Below are 13,405 nucleotides of genomic sequence, written 5' to 3'. Positions count from 1 at the left end.
AGCCCCAAGCCTGTGTGTATATGTGTGTATTTTTCTCTATGTGGTTTTGAGTTATTTAGCTGATGCTGCTTATCTAAAGCATACACTTAGGACAGTGTTAGTTGAGAAATATACTTTGCATTAAACAGTTTAAGTGTGCAAGCCTGCTGCATTTAGCAAAAAACAACTGAGGTCAGTTAGATTTTATTCAGCAAGGAGCCACTAGATTGATCAAAAGTGACAGTAAAGACATTTATAATGTCACAATTTATATTTCCAAAAATTATTATTTTTTCTTCTTGTTTAATTAGTGACACTTAGTCTGCATTTTAAAATCTTTATTTGAATGTGGCAACATTTTTATTTTTAAACCCATATATATGGCAACATCGTGCTCTACAATATTTCTATGAATAAATCTCTGACAGAGACCCCTCCCCTATCAGCCAATCACTGTATGCATAGTTAGCAAGCACGCTGACATCATCCATAGCAACGAGGTCAACCCCGCCCTTACTCTTAGCAAAAATGAAAATTCTGTCATTAATTACTCGCCCTCGTGTTGTTCCAAACCCGTAAGACCTTCGTTCATCTTTGGAACACAATTTAAGATATTTTTGAAGAAAAGGGCTCTCTGACCCTCCCATAGACAGCAAAGTAACTACCACGTTCAAGGTCCAGAAAAGTACCAAGATGATCGACAAAGTAATCCGTGTGACATCAGTGGTTCAACTGTAAAGTTACGAAGCTACGAGAATACTTTTTTGCGTAGAGAGAGAATTCTCTACTGCGTCTCTTGTGGACGCGAGTTCACAACAGTATCATGACGCGAGCGTGTGGCGGCGCTGACCCAGATCCGGCGTAATGATGTCATCACGCCGGATCTGGGTCAGTGAAAATGTGGAATAAAGTCGTTATTTTTGTTTTCTTTGCACAAAAAGGTATTCTCGTATCTTCATAACTTTACAGTTGAACCACTGATGTCACACATTTCATTTTTGGGTGATCTAAACCTTTAAGACTTCTCTCTATTCCGTAGTAAAAGTTTGTCTCAGCAGCTTTGTGAATAGGTTTTAAGAGAAAACTCTTAGCTAAAAACTTTTACTGCTATTTAGGAGAACTCTTAGTGGTAAGATCAAATGTTTTGTGAATACGGGCCCAGATTGGTAGAGTGCTCACCCAATCAATCACTGACAGATCTAAGCATTTGGAGCTCAGACTGTTTCAGTTCAGTTAGTGCTCTCAGAATAAACCATCTTTCAAATATTTGTAGAGTACGAAACAATAGTTTAAAGGCTGTTTTTCTTTCAGTCATTTCTAGTCTAAGCATGCATGTCAAAATTCTCTTTTCCCCAGGGAGTGATTAAAGATTTATTGTTAAATCCCCTTAAAATAATAACATAGCTGTATATTTGCTTTTCTTAAGATTTGTGAAACCCAGCTTTACTTCCAAAGTCATTCCATGCCAAACATATCAGTTATCCAAGCGGAAGACAATATAGCAAAGCAGTTTTCAGAGTGAGTGCTGATCACAAACAAATGCTGTGATATTTTTCTGAATTTTTCAAAGAAACATTGGTCTGTGTTCGACCAATTCTTCCAACAGTTCTTCACTTTAGGCAAGGGTCAATCTCCGTTCCTGGAGGGCAAGGAGCCCTGCAGAGTTTAGGTTCAACCCTAATTAAACACACCTGATCCAACTAATCAAGTCCTTCAGGCTTATTTGAAAACTACATGGTATGTGTGCTGGAGCAGGGTTGGAACAAAACTCTGCAGGGCTCCGGCCCTCCAGGAATTGAGTTTGACACCCCTGACTTAAGGGAATGGTTAATGAAAGACCAAAGATCAAGAGAAAGTCTAATGGGCCAGCCCAGAAGGAAAGTTTATTGCTCAGAGGTTTCTCTTGCACAGCTTGATGGAGTCATGTTGCGTTATACTTAAATGTCTCAGACATTCATCCTACAATTCCTTAGGAGATGAATTAATCAATAGTTGACACAGTTAGAGTTTTAAAGTGGATATTTTAGCATTTCTGACCATAGTTTGAGATATTGTTGAGACTTAGGCAAACTCTTCATTTCATCTCATTGGTGTCTAGGAGAAAGAAATGTGAAAGTAAAGAGATCTGATTTGTGATGTCACATCAATGAAGAATTTTAGCTGCCGTAAACTTTATTTTGGTTCATCTAGGTGTGTTTTTCTACGATTTTAAGATGTTCCTCTACAGCAAACATCCTGGATAACAATGGTGTTTGCTTTTAAGTGGCTGGAATTTCCACAACCATATGTGCCTGTATTTGTTTAACTGGTCATTGAAATGGTCAGAAGCATAACAGACATACAGTGCTGGGTTGATTACTTAAATTATAGTCTGTTACGGATTACAAATTACAAATTGATTACATTACTGACTACAATTTTCAAGATTACTCATTTTAGGCTACGTTTTCTGACTACTTTTGGACTACTTTTTAGATTACTTTTGACATGCCTTGTTTATAGATTTAAATGGCATTATTTTTATATTTTAAAAAAAAAAAGAGAAATAAAATGTATGGTCATTAGCCAACATCAGAGAACAAGCAAATGTGTTGTTAAACTATTGAAATATTCACTTTAAATCTCAGAGGGACTTCAGGTAAATGTTTTAGGTCAAAGTGGTTTGACAAAAAATTTAAAAAGAAAAAAGAATTGGGGAGAATCAATCAATTATAAATAATTTACTGCCATTGTGTGAATAATCTGAATTCATGTAACCCATAAAGTAACTGTAATCTGATTATGAGCATTTTAAAATCTAATATAATTACAATTCCTTAATTTTTGGAATCTGACTACGTAATCCAGATTACATGTCATCAGTTACTAACCAGCACTGCAGACATCAACCAAATGCAATAAAATAAAGCAGAATACAGCTAACAACCTTACGATTCTCCATCTCCTGAAGATTCTTCAGCGTTCGTAGTCATTTTCAAATGTCTCTTGGTGAGACAGAGTGGTGCTTCCTGGGAACCACGGTTTTCTGTTTTTGATTATGTCCTTGTAGTTTCCAGTTGTCTAAATCTACAAGTTGACACTCCTGCTGAGTCAGGACTGAACTCTACATGGGCCAGTGAAGAGCAATTAGCTCTGATACATGCTTCATTTTACACTGAACTACACCCAGTAACATCTCTAAACTCCAGATATGCCCAGAAACAATCAATAGGCACACTGGAAAAGCTACTGCAATATTGCAAAAACATGATAAATATGTTGGATTTCTGCTTGAGACTCGTCTCCTAATCATTTTTTTACATAACCAACCACCTAAAGCTGAGAAAACACACAACAAATATTAGAGCCAACTTGCGTTAAAATGTAACAATTTTAACATTTAACATAAGAATTATAATAATAATAATTCTGTCAGAAATGACAATCATGTAATTATTTTTTCACTCTCATAACATTCTAAATCTGTTCCTAGAAACATTAAAATTGAATTTTTGAAACTTGCCTTGGCATTGCTATTTAGTTGCTATTGTATCACAAGGGTGTTGTTAGGCACTTGCTCGTGGTATAATGGCGATAGGGTATTGCTATGTGGTTGCTAGGGTGTTGTTAGGCATTTGCTTGTGGTATTATGGCTGGTAGGGTGTTGCTATGTGGTTGCTAGGGTGTTGTTAGGCATTTGCTTGTGGTATTATGGCTGGTAGGGTGTTGCTATGTGGTTGCTAGGGTGTTGTTAGGCATTTGCTTGTGGTATTATGGTTGGTAGGGTGTTGATAGGCATTGTTAGGGTGTTTTGTGTGGTTGTCATGGTGTTATGAAAGATTGCTAGTGCATTGCTAGGTTGTTCTGGCAGGTCTTAACATGTTTATTAAAAACTGAATTTTCTGAAAAGTTATTTGCCATAGGTGCTCAGTGTGGTTGCTATGGCTTTGCTAGGGTGCTGTTAGGCATCAACTTTTATTATGATTGGTAGGGTGTTGCTATGTGGTTGCTAGGGTGTTATGCATTTGCTGTGGTTTGTCAGGGTGTTATGGCAGATTGCATGTGTGTTGTTAATGTGTTCTGGCTTGTTATAAATATAAACTAGAAATTAAGAAATGCTTCATTGGCATGTTTTCCCCCTATTTTTCTCTCCTCTTGTGATATGACATTGTAGGCCAAATAACGGCCTCACGGGTCAACTTTAGTATCTCTTATATAGAGCATGAGTTGTATGGCTTTCATGCTTCTTTCATGATGTTTTTTGTCCTTTTTGGAGCTTGACAGCAGTGGCCACTTCTACCTGTTGAATGTCCAAGGGCTGTAAAGATTCTCACCAAATTCTCCTTTTGTGATTCCTGGAAAATAATAGCTCATAGATTTGGATCAACACGGGGTGAGTAAATCCTTTTTCGATGAGCTGCACCTTTAAAGTTTCCTCAGCAACATGTCTGTTGCACAATATTACTCACCCATGACAGATGCACATCTGAAAGCAGCCAAAACCGAACCTCAAACAGAAGTCTTACATAATATCAGCAACTATCTCAAATGGCTCAGACACTGCACCGGTCAAGAGAAAGTCACTAGAGGGATCATTGTTCATTCATCACAAACATTCTTTTGTTCCCATCTCGGCTGTTCGTGTATTTCCAGTCAAACGGAGGCCGCAGGAAATCCATGGAGAAACTGACTATGTCTGAGAACTCATAAACTCCCCGTGTCTAGCATGTTCAGGATCAGTTAGTGGAGCACTCGGCGTGGATCATAATGCATGCTCTCTTTAAGAGCAGGAAACAAACCCCGGAGGGTTTTGCCCTCTCTTGCCCTTCCAGGGAGAGCCACATTTTTTTCCAGCAGAGGCACGTCCAAGAGCTGTTAATATTGCCGATTTTCCCCCTTGTTTTGGGTATCACTATAAATCAAGCCTGACTGTCATGGTTACATCATTTCTGAGCTAAATGACAGTCAGAGATGATATTTGACCTTGTCCTGAATGATGCCCTTATAGAGAAACAAAAAAAATTAATGCTCAATTTGATATTTATCATCTACAATAATATCGTAATTGTTGCTTTAACGATGTGCAAGCTGATATCAGAGTATGAATGAGCACAGGTAAAAAACAAACAAAAACCTGTCTTGAGAGTCCAAAAGCATTCACTGCATGATCAAGTCTATTAGAATGCAGTCAGAAGGCCCTATAATTCAATTTATGAAAGCAACAAAATGTCATTAGTAAAGTAATCGATTACATTACACCTTTTAGGTAATATAATTAGACTACATTTTGATTTATCACATTGATTTAAATAATCTTATACCATATTGATATAAAAATACAAACAGAATGAAAAATTCTCTAAATTATGTATACTTTATTGCTATTGTGTAAATAATATGTAATCAAATAAAAATGTAACTGTAGTCTGATTAGGAGTATTTTAAAATGTAAGCCAATTACAAAAACTTAATTTTTGGAATCTGAGTAATATTACACAACATGCCGAATATCAGCATGTGAGCGTGATTGCGAATGTGATTATTTTATACAACAGTTTAACAGACAAGGAGTTACTATTGAATGAGTTTAATTTTAGGGACAATAGTGTCTGTTTTTGTTTCGCCAACAAAAATAGTTCAAACAAAGCTGGAGCAGAACATTTGTGTGTCTCAGAGCAACACTGCGGTGTTTCACTCCTGAATGAATCAGTTTTTGACAAAATAATTTGAGTCAATAATCCATTCATTATCAAAAAACTCAAAAAAAAATTTTTTTAATATCGCACACCCCTAATTTCTATGTTACTGTTTTGAAGACAATGTGAGTGCTGTTTGCCTGTGGAAACTCACAGCTGTACTGCTCTAAATGCAGGAGGGTGTTATGGCAGATTGCTTGAGTGTTGCTAGCGTGTTCTGATGTTGCTATGCAGTTACTAGGGTGTTGCTAGGATGGTCTGAGACTTTACTATTGGTGTTCTGGTTGATTGCTAGAGCATTCCTTTTTTTCTTTTTACATGGTATTTGGTTGCTAGGGTGTTTTGTCTCATTGCTAGAGCATTGCTAAGGTGTTCTGACTGGGTTTTAGCATGTTGCTATGTGGTTACTAGGTTTGTTGAAATGAGCAAGAGGGCATGGTACCGATGAGGCATTTAAAAGCCCAGAGTTTAGGAGTGACATGCATGCTGAGTTATTTTGACATCAGTTGTATTTATGGGACATAGTGGGCCCCGAATGAGATATAAACATATTTTATCATCAAAATAAAATAAACATTATCATAGCAGCAGCTTTACAACAACAACAAAAAAATGCCGTATTACTAGACTTTGTTCACAATTTCCAGTGCAGCAGCAGCAGCAGCTGTGAGAGAGACCAGCGATGTAGGTCATTCACGATACTCTCAGTATGCGGACCCCCAGACAGAGGTATGCGCAGGCGTTGTTCTTTAAATCAAATCTCTGGGTGGGATGAAAACGCCAGACGGTTTTTCCATGACTCCCCATGAGAGGGTGAGCTGTCCTTGCCAGAAAAACACATCATCATCATGGGCCAGTACAAGGTTATGTTTGTCTGAAACAAATGAGAACTTTCCTACTGGATACTTCGATCTATGACATCACCTCTGCAACGCTGCCAAATCTCCAAATCGCCCAAGCCATGATGACTAATCTAATTTGTACGAGATAATAAATGTAAGCTATGAAAATGTTCATACGAGAGATGTTGTGTTGATGTGATAACTCGCTAATATTTTCCGGCTGAAATGTAACACGGAACCCGCGAACTTTCGTAGGCCTGTGGTCTCGTTGGCTTTATGTAAGATTTCATAACAAATTGCTGAAATGGGACAACAACGAAGCATTAGTAGCAATAGTTATGGCCCATTAAAGCACTCAATTCCCAACGAAAATGATCCATCCAGTCCGGAACTCCACATCCATAAATCCGCTATTGTCTTCTCTGATTGCAAAATAAACAGTAGGAAAACAAAAGCCAGCAGCTCTGAGCAACCACACAAAACTGTACAAATCACATCCTGCCTATATGGTTTAGTCAGAAAAAAACCCAAACACAGATGCGAATGTTTGGCCAACACATTGCATGCACGTGATTTCGTTGAACATGCATCAACATGAACGGAATTTGTCATTCTTTTTACTTACGAAATGTGACGTATTCAGTGTTGAGTAGTAATTGTTTACATGTAATCTGGATTATGTAATCAGATTTCAAAAATTAAGTACTTGTAATTAGATTATATTATATAAAAAAAACACTCCTAGTTACATTTTTATTGATTACATGATTGTATATTATTCACACAACAACAATAAAGTATTCACAATTTATTGATTCTCCCTAATTCTTTTTCATCTTTAAATGTTCCTTGTTATCTGCATACAGAAAGTCTTCCAGTTTTGTGGGCATTCACACAAAAACTAGTCACTAGTTTTAGAGGCATTGCCTTGCTGGCACCACTGCCAGGCTCAACGGCGCAAAGGACAACAGTATTCAGAGTTGGACAATTATTGCTGTGATGTTGCTAGATAGGCTGAAAAGTTGATATCCTCACTATGTTTATCTGACTTTATTTCTTCTATTTTTTCCTCCCCTCTTTCTTTTTTTACAAGTGGACAGCCTCATGGCATCTGTGAAACTATCTGAATAAAAATTTTGATCCCCAAAAAAAAAAAAGACTAGTCACTAGTCAGGTAGCTATAATATACAAAAATTATTTCAATTTTAAAAAGTGTTTTCTCAACATTTCAATATTGCATGAACTACTGATGAAGATTTTGATTTACCATGCAGGTCCTTAATGAACCCCAGCTTGGGAAACCTTGACATAATGTTATGTTTAATGCACTTCATTCTGTTAACAACAAATAGAATATATTTTCCTTCTCTTTGTATTTTTATATAAATATGGTACAAGATTGTTATTTAAATCAATGTGATAAACAAGTTAGGTCAAAATTAATCAAAACGTAGTCTGATTATATTTCCTAAAATTTGTAATGTAATTGATTACGTTACTAATTACAATTTTTGTAGTTAAGTGGCGGAGAAAGTTACACTATAAATAAAAATTATTTTTAAAAGATTACAAAGACAAACACTTTACATGCTTTAAAGAATCTTGCACAACAAGACCAAAATATGCATTGCAAAAAAATAAAAAGGTTGGTTGCATGTTGAAGTTTTTAACGCTAATGTGCCAATAACAACCTTAGTACCCACTACCCAGGGGGCGATAGAGTCATTCAAATGTCTGTAAATGTTAGACATCATATCTATTCCATTAGGGAAACATCAGGTTTTACTCACTAGTTGGCAGTGGGAATCGGCCATGACATTCAGAGAGAACCCTAGAACAATAACGAACTAAACACGCAGTGTCCTGCTGACATCATTACAGATCTTCTTACTGTGTCTGTTTCAGTCACAAAGTCTACAACATTAACGCGCACTCTTTCAAAAAGTGTGTGTGTATGCATGTTCATTTTATGATGTTACTCAGCAAAAATGAATTCTACAGGGCTATTGCCCAATGCACATACAGGTCATGTCTACATCTCATATGCTTTGTAGCTTATATTTAAGACTTACATTTAAGAATTAGAGATTTGAACAAACCATTGTTAAAATGATGTGGCTTGTTGAAGAAAGATGATAATACTGGTCCATAAAGTTTGAAAAATCTCATAGACTTACACGGAATATGAATCTGAGCCATATTTAGAGAACAGCAGGTCACAGAGACTCGAATATCACATCCATAATGCCCTAGCAACCACCCTGAACACCTTAGCAACCACATAATGTTCTAAAACACTCAGAACACTTTAGAAACATCTAGTTTAATTATATCATTTTACTTTTTATTGAGAAGTGTAAAAAGAAAACTAAATTATGGAAACAACAGGATGAAGAAATGTTAACTCTGAAGAAATGAAGGCCCGTTCACAACAAAGACCATAACTATAATGATAACAATGACTAAAGTTTTAATAACCATTTTAATTCTATGAGAATAAAGAACTTGACACCACAACTCTAATGATAAGGACACATGGGAACGTAATTGTTGGAATCACTTTCAGAACTTTGTTTTTCCCAGCTCATGATCGATAACAACACTGACAGCCAATCAGAATCTCCATCTCGCTTTAACTAGCTTGTGCATTTAAAGTCGGCATGAAATAGAAGTTGTGATAGTCTTTTCTTCCCTATTTTGATGTATATCCAAGTGCAACGGCTTCTGGAATTAGAAAAAATATAGGGCAGGTCTGGAATTCACCTGTTGCCGAGAGTTTGATTGTCAAAACGATATGACAGGAACAAACAGATTCGAAATCAGTGAAGCAAATTATCAAATAGGCATTATCTTTACAAATAAACCGCAGATTTGAGTTTTAAACAACTACTTTCTCGCCTGAAAAACTATTAAAACCACATTTCATGACATAACAGTAGTATTTTGAAAATTACGCAGGTTTTCTCCTCCGCCATTAAAGCACACTGGTTGGTGTGAAATGCATTGTGGGATACCTGGCTGCCTCAAGTTCGCACAAGTCACATTTTGATGCATCCTTGATAAAAGGGGCGGAGCAAGAACGCATCCGGGGATTTGAACTGTACTTGGCTAGATTTGAACTTTGAACAGTACTTGGGCAACGACTGATGGCATTTCACAAGTCCACAAGAACACAAGTACAGACAAGAATGCATACTGAGAAACGACTAAAGTCTCAGCTTTCAAATTTAGTCATTTTTTTTAAGAAATTCAAATAAATATCATTTTGTGGCTCTTTAATGACAGTTTTTTGTAGCTCCTCAGTTCTAGCGGTTCAAATGTGAATCAATCTCTTCCTGCTAGATACAGCATGAAATAAACATGAATGAACATCAGAAAGATTTCAATACACCATTTTCAAGTTCGACTCTACTGAAGTTAAGTCCGCGTGAACCGGAAGCTGCTGCCGACTTTATTTCAGTATACTGACATATTTCCACATGAAACGGAATATTGAATAGAGGGCGGGGTTTCATTTTTGCGATCCTCCTCTCATCTCTCACTAGCAGCAAACTAACGGTTGGAGGGGCATGGTTAAGCATATTCTGCCCAAGCCATCACACTGACGTCATCAGAGAAGGAATACCATTCCAGAGCGTAAGCAAACATTTAGATTTTGATTAAAGATTACCAAGACAAACAATTTTTTTTTCAGTGGATTAACTTGCATGGATACATTTGTTCACCTCAAGACTAGCAACGGGCACTAACAAAATTTATTTTGTAAATTTTTATTTCATGCAGACTTTAATCTATTAGTTCTCCAGTCGGCTGTTTTTTTCTCTGACTAAATGGAGGAATCGGCATTATGATTGGTCAGATCGCATGGCAATCAAACTCCCGGCCCCCTTTTTCAAGTCTTATGTCATGAAGAGATGTCGCTGAGAGTAGGGCTGGGCGATATAGCTAAAAAATTTATCAACGATATAATGAAATAAGAGATGCAGTGAAAAGGAATAAACCTCCACAAATTTGCGACGTGTTTTCTAAAAGTTTAAACTGTTTTAACTTTGCATGACTACATCTCTTTTGTGAGATGCGAGTGCAGCAGTCATAATTTTGTCCGTCTAAAAAATGAGCTGAATATGCATTCTGTGTGAATGGCTTGGTTTCGGTTTTAACCTAATCAAGATCTTTTCCGCATTGAGCTTCAATATTTCTCTAATATTTTGAATGAATAACGCAGCAGCGGCGTGTCTCGTGGGCTAGACTAACAAAACATTAAAATGCAACAACGTCACTTACATCATCACTGCATCTCGCGCGCCACTAATGACGCTCCCTAATGCACACCTAACATTTAAATGTAAATGTTTATTTTAAATTCGACTAATATTCATTCTTTATTCACAATCTCCTCATCACAGGCAGGCACAGCACTCAATTCATTATGTGTTCGGTGTTTGTGTGTGCTGTCTGCATCACTCATAGCACGTGCCTATATCGTGCACTATATTGAAAATTTTTTATATCGTTATCGAAGAAGGTATACCGTCGATAAATATTGATATATTTATCGCCCAGGCCTAGCTGAGAGGGGGAGGGGAGGTTAATTTTATTACAAGTGCAAATGAATTAAAAATAATAATAATGATGTGCATGGATAAATCATTTATAATAAATACTTAAACACTGTGTTAAAAATAGAATAGTCATTTTGATTTCATTGTGACTTGGTGTGGTGGACGCTAATACAGTTATCGTTATACCATTCTAATGCCTCAAAAAGATTCCTAAATGCATCTACTTCCGGAAGGCCAAATAAAGTGCTTTTGCTTTCGCCTAGAAACACACAGCGTCTCCCTGAGATGGCTGCTTCAACACTAACTGGGTTACTGAAACCACGCCTTCTTTCTTTGCGTGCACATTTGGGGAGAGGGTGCTCGCTGCAGAGCCAAATGGGAGGAGCTGCAGCTCTAGCTCCCCCTCGCTGGATGTAATGGGTGGAGCTAGACACCCAACCACTCCCTAACCCTACCCCTTACCCTATCGCTAAACATAACTCCATCCATTAGTTCACACAGAGGTGGAGCTGGACATCCAGAGAGGGGGAGCTGGAGGTCATTTGGCTCTGCAGTGAGCAGTACTTCCATTTGGGCGGCATTATGCTAATATTGCCACATAGTGAGGTAGATATGTGGGGGTGTGTTAGAACGAGCCGTTTTAGGGGGGCGTGGCAGAGTCTTAACTTTGGTAAAGAATATCTCTTTGGTTTTGAGACTTTATTCTTTGCAACTTCAGGGATCTTATCTATGCAAAATCAGCTTGTAACACTCCAAAGACAAAGGAAAACTTGAAATCGCATCATATGACCCCTTTAACTGGTTTTTGGCATATTGATAACCATTTGTATAACCACAGTTTTACTACAAATTATACTATGGCTAAACTCTGGTTAGTGTAGCAAAGCCATGGTTACTTTGTGGTTACCATGGTTTAACTATAGCAACCATTTTTTTTTTATTATTATTATTTGTAGTAAAGCATGGTTCATTTTCGTAAGGGAAGTTCACGCCACAACTAGGCTAGCAATTACGACACAAACGAACGATATAGTTGGAATCACTTTCAGAACGATTTTTTTTTTTCAGGTATGAACGATTAAAAACATTGACAGCCAAACAGAATCCACTAGACTTTAAAGAGCGCGAGAATGTAAAGCTGCAAACGACAAACTGCAGCGTGCTTATGATAAACAGAACGTTATCGTGCGTTGGTGTGAACGCTATCGTTCTGTATGTGAACAGGCTTTGAGGTTTCGGCTGCGACCGAATCTCTTGAGTGTTTTTTCATTCAAGCATGTTCTCATATGCAGTGTACAACTGTCTCTTGTCAACTCTCTTTGTGGTTTTTCGCCACTGTGATGCTAACAGCTTTATATGCACTTTGGGAGTGATTACATATCAGTTTATGCCCCGAGAAAAGTCAAAAGTTGGAAAACACTCACCACTCTCTTATCAGCACATGATTTAGGAGGTTTCTTCAAGTCAAGACGCAAAGTTCACACTGTAGAGCATTGCTTTGCCATGCCTGCCACCTAGTGGGAGCCTCAATCCAATCACCTTAACTCTATGGCCAGGCTGACTGGCCTCCATAATGTCTGAATTAAATGCCGCTGGGGAGGAAGTGAACACTGCTCTTTCATCGGCCCCACGCTCTGCCTCTGTGGAATAATACTTCCGAGCCTCTGGATACAATCCACATCAAACCTCTGACAGTTTAGAGCAACAATGAGCTAAAATAAAACTTGATGTAGGCCTACTGTGAAAATTATTTGACATTTATTCCTACAAGCGGAATGGGGAGTAGCAATGATGAATTCACTCTTGGGAAATGAGGGGAAATCCTTAATAGTACTTCCTGAATTATTCATTATATAAGACAGACAGACAGATAGATAGATAGATAGATAGATAGATAGATAGATAGATAGATAGATAGATCTGCAAATCTGAAGTATCTGCAAAATGTTGTTTATTTTACCAAAATACAAGGAATCATACAAAATGCATGTTATTTTTTATTTAGTCCCTCAGCTGTCTTCAGTGTCAAAAAGTTAGATCTCAAAATCATACAGTCATTGTTGGAAAGGGTTCAAATAGCCTACTCAAAAGATGCTGGAAAACCAAAGACAGTGTTTTTCTGAAGAACAGCGGGAAGTTCAACTCTTCAGGACAAACAAGGGACTAAACAGCTGTGGATCATTCAGGTAACAACACGGTATTAAGAATCAAGTGTATGTAAACTTTTGAATGTCTTAATTTTTTTTAATTCAGCTATTATTTTCTCTTGTTCCTCTACTGTTTTAAGACTTTTTTTAAATACTTTTTGCAAAAAATGCATTAAATTAATTAAGATTTATGAAGATTT

General features: G+C 37.2%; 1 long non-coding RNA gene across 1 annotated transcript; it reads right to left on the bottom strand.

The window, feature by feature from the left end:
- Positions 1 to 1,915: 1,915 nt before the first annotated feature.
- LOC107669432 (uncharacterized) lies at positions 1,916 to 3,076 on the bottom strand. The gene is made up of 3 exons (XR_001631986.1): positions 2,906 to 3,076; positions 2,017 to 2,073; positions 1,916 to 1,947 (listed from the first exon to the last, which is right to left on the bottom strand). It is a non-coding gene; the product is annotated as an uncharacterized LOC107669432 (long non-coding RNA).
- Positions 3,077 to 13,405: the final 10,329 nt, after the last annotated feature.

This window comes from Sinocyclocheilus anshuiensis, unplaced genomic scaffold, assembly GCF_001515605.1.
Source record: "Sinocyclocheilus anshuiensis isolate Anshui unplaced genomic scaffold, SAMN03320099.WGS_v1.1 scaffold96, whole genome shotgun sequence".
Taxonomy (NCBI): Eukaryota; Metazoa; Chordata; class Actinopteri; order Cypriniformes; family Cyprinidae; genus Sinocyclocheilus; species Sinocyclocheilus anshuiensis.
This window is presented reverse-complemented; position numbering and strand designations above follow the sequence as displayed.